The sequence below is a fragment of the Micropterus salmoides genome, unplaced genomic scaffold, assembly GCF_014851395.1.
Source record: "Micropterus salmoides isolate LMB-PRFRI ecotype aquatic unplaced genomic scaffold, ASM1485139v1 Ms_hic_scaffold_14, whole genome shotgun sequence".
In the NCBI taxonomy this organism is placed as follows: domain Eukaryota; kingdom Metazoa; phylum Chordata; class Actinopteri; order Centrarchiformes; family Centrarchidae; genus Micropterus; species Micropterus salmoides.
Genome location: NW_024040485.1, coordinates 19,705,657 through 19,714,459, shown reverse-complemented (window position 1 = coordinate 19,714,459; position 8,803 = coordinate 19,705,657).

Sequence of the window (8,803 nt, the reverse complement as noted above, 5' to 3'; positions counted from 1 at the left end):
ACATGGCCGGTGTTGTCGGGGTGGGTTTTGGTGCTCCTCCTTGGGGGTGGGTGACTGAGGGGGCTGGGTCCCCGTCCGGGGATGAGACCAGCCTCGGGTTCACGGGGCTCGGTCTACTCTCTGCGGAGGGATGCCTCTGGCTGGGCTGGGGGACTGTTGGCCTGGTTCTCCCGTGTTATCGGCAGCGGGGAGCTTCCCGGTACGGCTTTCTGCTGTTCTTCCTCGGGGCGGGACGCAGCTTCCCCCGGGACATGCGGTCTGGGGTCCTTTGCGCTTTGGGGGGTCGCGGGGTGCCCTGGCTACTAGGGGTAGGGGTCTCTGGGCGCTGCACGGGTTGATCTGGTTGCGGAGGGCTGCAGTGGGATTGTAGGGCGATTGTCGATGCATCTTGATGCATTGTGGGGGGTTTTTGTTTGTTTTTTTCCCTTCCCTGGGCAGGGTCTCTGGATGGCTGCTGGGCGTTTAGTTTGTGCATTGGAGTCCGGGGGAGGCATCTCCTCGTTGGCTTGGAGGGACCAGTTTGCGTCCCTGGTTTGCTTCGTTGGCCTCAGATCCATGCTTCCCCATTTCGGCCAGTTGTTGGACCCCTCTGGATACTGAAATATAAAGTTAGTTTTCGGGATGTGCAGTGTGGGTGCGGGGCAGGGCTGTGCTCTGGTTTATTCTGGGCTTGTGCCTGGAGTTCTCAGCCCTTGACGGGTGGGTGGGTTGTTGGTGACATGCAGCTGAGCTGGTTGATTTTACCTCGTTGCTGGTTTGGCTGGTGTAGCACGGCGGCCTGGGGGCGTGCTGTGCATGGGGGATGTCGGCTGGCGCGGGCGGCCTTAGTTTTTCTGGCGGTTGGCACTTGCTGCTGGGGTTTCTTTCCGCTGGCTTTCGCTATCGTGTTCTGCCCCTCGCTCTCTCTCGTTTGCCCGACCTCTCACGCGGGATTCGCGGGGGGCTGCCGGGCATTGGGTGTCGCCGTGCTCGCGCAGTGCGCGCGTTGGGCTCATCACTTGTGCATTGATGTTTATGATTGCGCGGCCTTTGGGCATTTTGGTTGTTCACTGCGCGGCGGTGGGGTGCTGGATGGGGAGGGGAGCACTGGCGCTGCTCTTCTGCGGGTTACGCCTCTTGCGTTCCGTCGGCATTGCGTCGTCAACTGGCATTTGGATGGTTGTTTTTATTTTTATTTTTTTGTCCGTCTGTTGGTTGGTTCGGGGTCTTCCGCGTTTGCATCGCGGTGCATCTGGGAGTCTTTTTTTTATTTTTTATTAATTTATTATTTATTTTCTTTCTCCCACCTCTATTGGCTACTGGGGTTCTTGCCTGCCTGAGTCGTGGCATCCCACTCTCACTAACAACTACATTCTTTAATAGGTTTATGCGCACACACATGTACACACACACACACACACTCTCACACAGACACAAACAAATGTAGGTTGTCCCTGGTAGAATTATTCCTGATGCTTTTCTTTCAGTTACTTATTTAAATTAATTGTTATTATTCCAGCTCTTGTGGCTGTGCTGTGTTGCTTATTTAGTGTGTGTGACTGTTTCTTGTTTTCATTTTTCTCTTAGTTGTCTTACTATGTCAGCTGTTCATTGCTGCTGTTCGGCTGGGTGTCTTTTACTATTATTATTATTTTTATTGATTGTTTGTTTGTTTCTTGTTGTTTCTCCTCCCCAAGCCCCCCTCTCTGTTCTATTGCAGGTTTCTTTGCTTTCTGCAATTAGTGTTTCCCTCTGCTATTCCCTGTTGTCCCCACCTTCCATCCCCCTTTTCTTACAGGTGTTGTCCTTTCTCTGTGTTTGTGCCCCCCCATCCCCATGTCTGCCCCCCTGTCGGGCCCAGTGACAAATCAATACATAATTAAATAAATAATAAAACAGACAAAGGAGTATATTATTACTCTCTTGTTAAAGTAAAATCTGTCTGGCACAATATGGTATCCAGGTCATCATACTCTATACCAAGTTGCTGGGCAGGACAGGTTTAAAAAAAAACAAAACAAAAAGAACTGGGTCACTGCTGATGCATTTACAAAGTGCTTCTTCAAAATGAAGAAAAGTGAAAGCTTTGCCCCAGTAATTTCCCTAAATATGAGGGAAACTCTTGTCTTCAGGCAAATTTTCAATCGCGTGCCCATGCTGTGAGATGTAATGTTAGTGTCAGTGTGTGTTGTGTGTCGGTGTGAGTGTGTGGACGCCTGTCTAACCAGTCAGCATCTTCGCATTCAGCTGCCACATTCTCCCCTCGTGGCAATCTGGCAAGGCGAGCTAAAATTAAAACCTCCCCTTTCTTTCCTTTTCATTCAAAATAACTGTCTCTGGCTTTTATCTCTCCTTTCTTCTTCATCTCTCCCACTGCCTCCTCACCCTTTCTGCCTTGTATTTCCATTGGGGACCAGAGAGAGGTTTGCTTTAATTACTGAACTACTTTTCACACCAGCGGAGAAAGACAAAGACACACTTCAGCCACCCACACCGCCCACTGTCACGCTCCCAGCATCTTTGCATTGCCTTTCATGCCTTTATACTCCCAGTGTGTGTTTGTATGTGTGCGTGAACATTTGCTTGTGTTTAATTTTGTAAAAACCATGGTCTCTACTTTACAGCAGTCACAGATACAAAGCAGCATTTCACCGCTATCAAATATGCTAAATTAATTCAGCAATCTTTGCTATTCTTGGCGCAGTATGATGAAAAAATGATGCAGACTTTGTGAAAAACTTTGTGCTGCACGGGGAAGGCACAGAGTCAGCGAATGTGTAATTAATAAACTCATCTGCCTTGAACAGTTCAAAACATCGTAAAACTCAGAGGAATTTGAGCCGCAGAGAAACTGGAGCAAAACGTGAGCGGCTGGTACAGTGAGACGTTTGGCTTAGAGGCAGGAGGAGTAAAAGGAGGGAGGGTGTTCCCCTCTTTCTAGCTCACTCCATTTCGCTCCCTCTGCGCCTCTGTTTTCTCAGTCTCTAAATCTGAAGCTACCTTTTAAAGCCCAGGACACTTCTTACACTTACCAAGCCCTCGCTTGCACTTATATGTAATTATCCATTAAGTTGTTGTGGGTAGACTTGCCTCAGCAGCGGGTGGGTAATTAGTCTATTGTAGCCATTCTCTATTTAGCAACACTTGCAGCTCACAATGTACATGGCAGCTTTCTTACTTTATATGATTTGCCATAAAAACTGCTACTGCATATTTAACTGCTTGGGCAGAAATTAAAGTCAATCAACAAGAGAGAGATGCTGTAGACAGATCAGAAAAGCCAAAACAGAAACAACTACTTCAATGGAGTCACTCAAACACTCAAAGCGTCTTTCTCTCCTTTTTAATGGAGAGCCAGAGATAAAGAGTTTGGCAGCAGCTGGAGAAGGAGGGAGACACAATGAGAGAAGCAGAGAAGAAGGGAGGCAGCCAGGGAAGTAAAATGGGCCAGTGTGTCTGGTTGTTAAAGGGGTCTCCCTCGGGATGTGGAAGGGGGACAGGACAGCCCAGTGGAGGTTCCAGCAGCACACAAACATAGTCCAGTCCATTCACTAGGCCAGCAGCACGGGGATACCACTAAAGCTAACTGTTACATGACACAAAATTGGCATCTGAACCATCGCAATACTTCAAAGGCAGCTCTGATGAAATTATTCTGTATTGTTAGCTCTGTTACTCTCGCTTTATTGCTCTCTTTTTTTAAACTACATAACTTGTCAATAAACATTATGAGGATTGTCTGACCCTCATCGTGGTACTGACTACAATGGCACTCAGTAAATAATTCATCTGTAATCATCGCTTTGAATTCCAAATTCTCAGAGTATAAGCCCAACAGGCCATACATTGTACTCCAGCGGGGGGGTTTACTTACTGTAAATGCACTGTCCGTCTGGTTGCTGACTTTGTAAAACACAGCTACCTTGTAACGTTAGCTTGAAGAGAACATGATCAGGCAGGATTTTGCCTGTGTTGAGGCAAAAGCAGGCAGGACAGGAAAATAGGGTGGCCAATAAGGCCTGGGTATTAAGCATAAATTAAGCATGCTAGCCACAGCATTTGACACGTTGAACTGTTTTACTTCAGCTTCTTATCACCTTCATTATGGTCTGTGCACTCACTGCAGCCAAACAGTGTCTCTCTGCCCCCGCTGCTTGTACTATTTCGCCATACAGATGTATAAAGAAGAATATAATACATATTTCCTGAATGAAAGGTGAATTCCAGCCCCTCTCTCAAACCAGCAGTGTGTGTGGACACTGGACACGTGAAATTGTCCACACACACTGCTGGTTTCTCTTTATGCTCCACAGAACACAACATGAATCCTAAAAGAAAATGCAGTAAAGAGGAAGTTCTCGTGTGTTTCTCTGGTGTCGGTTTGTTTTCTGCAAGTTGTGCTGAAAAACAGTAATACTAATTTAGTAAGTGACTGTGGAGAGAATCAGAGGTCAAAACACTTATGTGCAGCATGGGACAGCTTTAGACGTAGGCAGGCCAGTTGCCATAACAACCTGAAAAAAAAGCACATTTATTCTTGAATTTGGGTGCAAGAAAGCAAATCTGCTCATCTATTTGTTCTATTACAATACATGACATGACATAACTGCCGAACTAGGTTGATTGTTACTAAAGCAAAAAGTGATGCTAATTCTTGTCACTATACGTCCTCCATTGTCTCCCAACTACTTTACTTGAATTTGTCGCTGCCACATCAGTGCTATTTAGAGGAAAGAGCCTGGGGACAGTAAGCTGTTTGAGTGGCAGTGTGCCCGACTGTAAACCATAACTTTATTTGAGACAATAAAATATTAATCGCCAACAGGGCTCAAAGCTAAATTTACTGTATATACACATTTAAAAATTAGGACCACAGAGATTAACACACAAACATTTTACTGGGGCCAGTTATGCCATCAGGGTCATTTATTGGGGCTTGAGCCTGGAGGAAAGCCCTAAATATTAGTAAGAGTATATGCCAGTGCCAGCAGCTGTGTATGTTGGTGTAACAGGACAGAAGGACCAATTAGTGTCAAAGGCTGAAGCCTGCAAGCTTCTTGGTCAGCATGGAGTCCCTTCTGGACTAGTTATACAGCAGTGCTTGATGAAATACTGTGTATCTTAAACTACATGACAAGTGTCACTAGGGCTAACTGTTCACCCGGTTTGATCCCCATTTCAGCAGGATAAATTTGGGTATGAAAGGTAGCAGTGCTTGCCCCTTCCTCTTTGACCAACGAGGTGCCCTCATTTTGACTTTGTCAAAAATAACGCAGGACTGAATTTTACTATGATGGATTTCACAACTCAAGGCGGTTTCAAGAGTGTGAATTGATTTTAATGCTGCATGCAAAAGAATGATTGCCTGGAAGGGGAGGAAACAGACACAAAACCTTAACACACTAGAGTAGCGTTACTGTAAAGACACATGGTTTTAATCAAATGAGCTGAGACAAAAAGGGTCACAGGACTGATCTCAGTTAAGTGTGCATTCAACAGTTGAAACTTACACATGAGAGAAGATGTCCCCGATGACCCGGCCTGTTCAACAGTCTAGAGTAAGGTGTGTTCAATTCATATTATTGTCCCCTATCTGTGCAACACTTCTCTTATCTTTTAAAGAGGTGGAATTATGCTCATTTTCAGGTTCAAAATCTTAATTAGGGGTTGTACCAGAATAAACCTGTTCTGGTACAACCCCATGGTTTGATTTTCAAAAAACACCATATTTTTCTCATACTGCACATTGCTGCAGCTCCTCTTTTCACCCTATGTGTTGTACGCTCCGCTCTTGAGCTACAGAATGATGCATCTTACTTGTACAAAATCTTTGTTGGGAATTGCACATGCGCAGTTCCAAGGTAAGGCCTACTAGCCAATCAGAAGCAGAGAAGGGCGGGTCGTAAGAAACAAGGTAGTGTGATCAAAATCAAAGCCGCTTCAGACTAGTGATGGCAGACTCGTTCATTCAAATCTCATTCATTAAAATGAACTAATCTTTTTTTGAGTCATTTCGTTCATTTCGTTCATTTGAACTAGGCTGGTTATTGTGGCGCTGCAGCCCTCTAGTGGGCGATTAAAAAACAGCGCCGTTCTCAAAACACGGAAGGCTGCCTGGCTTGCTTTATTTGACAAAGTATAATGCACAAATTCACCTCTTGATTACTGTATCATCATTATATAAATCCCCCTGGGCCCACAACCAAATTCAAACCATGTAAAAACCACAGAAATATGTTGTCAATATGTAATCACCACTACTCCGGCTAAATCCTTCCATTTTCACAATCTTTCCCGAGTAGTATACAACCAGACCAGCCATATAAAGGCTTATGTATATAATTACTATCATTATCTCTGAAGTGCTCATTCATACAGTAGCCTAACGTCCCTATCTATGAGTAAAATATTAATATCAGATTTGCAGTAAATATATTAAAGTATTAAGCTTGATACACTATATGAATAAACACTAATTAAAATTCAACCAATGTAATAATAATCTGGATCAAGCCACCAAGTTCTTAAAGAACTTCAGCACAGAGAGAGGAACAATGGACAAGGAAGGAAATAAACACATATAAACACAGCAGTTTGGCAGTTCTGAACGCAGAATGGGCCACATCATGTCCGGATTCTGCAGACAGAGAAACACACAAGAGCACATCGCTCTCAAACACTGCAGGTTGTTCACCAGTCACGAGCTGTGAAACAACAGCACGGCTCTGTTGGTAAATAAAAAGGAAAAGTTACGTTGCGCACTCTGGCGGACCTGGATCAGCTGTTAGCTGTTTACAGTGCTAACGCTAACGTTGCTACGTGTTTTAATGTCCGTTTGTTTTGGAGAGGAGACGACCTCTGAGGTAATTTGGCTCCTGGTAGAACCCTGCCAGGGCTCTGAAGTGGAGCGGACCTCGAACAACTCTCATCAGCAGTTAGCTGTAATGTTACTAGCAGGACTAAAGTTACGGTGCGGCTGTGTTAAAACTATAACTTAGCACAACATAACTGCGCTGTAATAACGTTATGCTTTATAAAATGTCACATAATTAACAAAATAGCTATATAATATCAGTCCAGTGACTGTTACCTGACAGCCGACCCACCTCTCATTCTCCGGCGCTGGCAGTCACTCAGCCTGCCGAATGAACGAAAGACTGAGCAGAACCCATGTGAGTGGTGAACAAGTCGTTCATTCCTGCTCCACAGTAGCTGTCACGTGACAAATGAACAACTCAAACCTAGACACCCACAGTTGAGAGTCGTGAACTAATCAATTCTGTTTCCTGTGCTGACAGAGCCCATGCAGCTGACGTGTGAACGTAAGAGTCCAAGATCCTTCACGCATGCGTGAAAATGAACAACCCGTTCCTCCTGAGTCATACACATGATTAGGTCTTATGAGTGAAACGTTCTTTGAACGACACAACACTACTTCAGACTGAGACCGTAACCTAGCAGATGATATAAGTTACTCAGAAGTCCACAACCACACAACATCATTGTTCCACATCTTACCATCAGGACTAAATGTTGAACTGTTACCAGTGTTCTGACGATCTATGCTGTCTTGCCGAAAAATTCTACCATAGCGCAGATCGATAGACTCAACTCTACTCGGCCCTGCTCCGTTTTCCATTGCAGTACCCACAGATAGTAGCTTGTCGTCATAGCGACGCCACACACAACTGCTGCGACGTACTGTTCAATGCGACACACATACCTTTCTCTTTCTTAAGTTAAAATGTTTCAACATTCCTCAGAAAGACATAAGCGGTATGAAAACCTTCCAGCTGTGTTTTCCTCTGCCGTTGTTGCTGCAGCGGTCTGTGTGACGGCGGGAGCAGAGGGCTCTGTGAGCCGGCGGCTGGCCGGCCTCACACGCTCTTTCCGTGGGCTTCCCCCACAGCCACTTGCGGAGCTCTTGAACTCCGAAAATATTCAAGTGCATTTTTGTTCCGCCATCACTTCATGTAAAAAATAAATACGTGTGTGTGTACGAAATCTACACCGCTGATTTCTCACCTCAAAACTTCTCAGAGGTGGATTTAGTGATGAAATTCATACGAAAGTCCATACGAAAACTGTAATATAAAACTTTCTGTTGCTGGCCTCTGGTGCAATGATGATGCAGTGAATAGTGAATATTCTCTCTGACCAATCAGCAGTCTGTCGTGTTTTCATGTTACATTTTAGTATCACTCGCTCGCTTGGAACCTCGACGGAGGTGAGGTGATACGAAAAAAAGTACCTGGAAGCAGGTACAGGTACAACATTTCTACAATGGAAAACCAAACCAAAGGGCCTCTGCTGAGACTAGCTTGGTTTGAGGGCGTGCCTGACCCCGCTAGCTGCTTGGCAAGCTTTAAGACGCGTTTTCATTGTGACGTCACAAGTAAAGGAAGTGAAGGGCTGGATTACAAACGAGCTGTTTTCAAGCGGTTCAGAGCAGAGCTTTCTGTGGGAGATGGGAACTCCCTTTGGGCTGGACTTTTGGCTTTTTCACTTTGCAAACCTGTTACATGCACAAAAAATATATAACTAATAGGAGAGGGAAAAAGCCAAAAAGCATAATACCACCTCTTTAACACTGTCCAGATGGGCAATCAGGCAGCACTCTTCTTCTTTCCAGTTATTCTGCCAAAATTATAAAGTTCCACTTGCTCTTCACACAAAACAGGCAGAGACTCATTAAACATTAGACCATAAAACTGCTCTTTAACTGTGCTACTACTGTCTCATTATACAGCAAGTTTAGAGCCTTCACAGCCAGGCAGAGCTGCAGACTCACGGGAACAAGTGATGGGTTCGAGCCAGTGTAGTG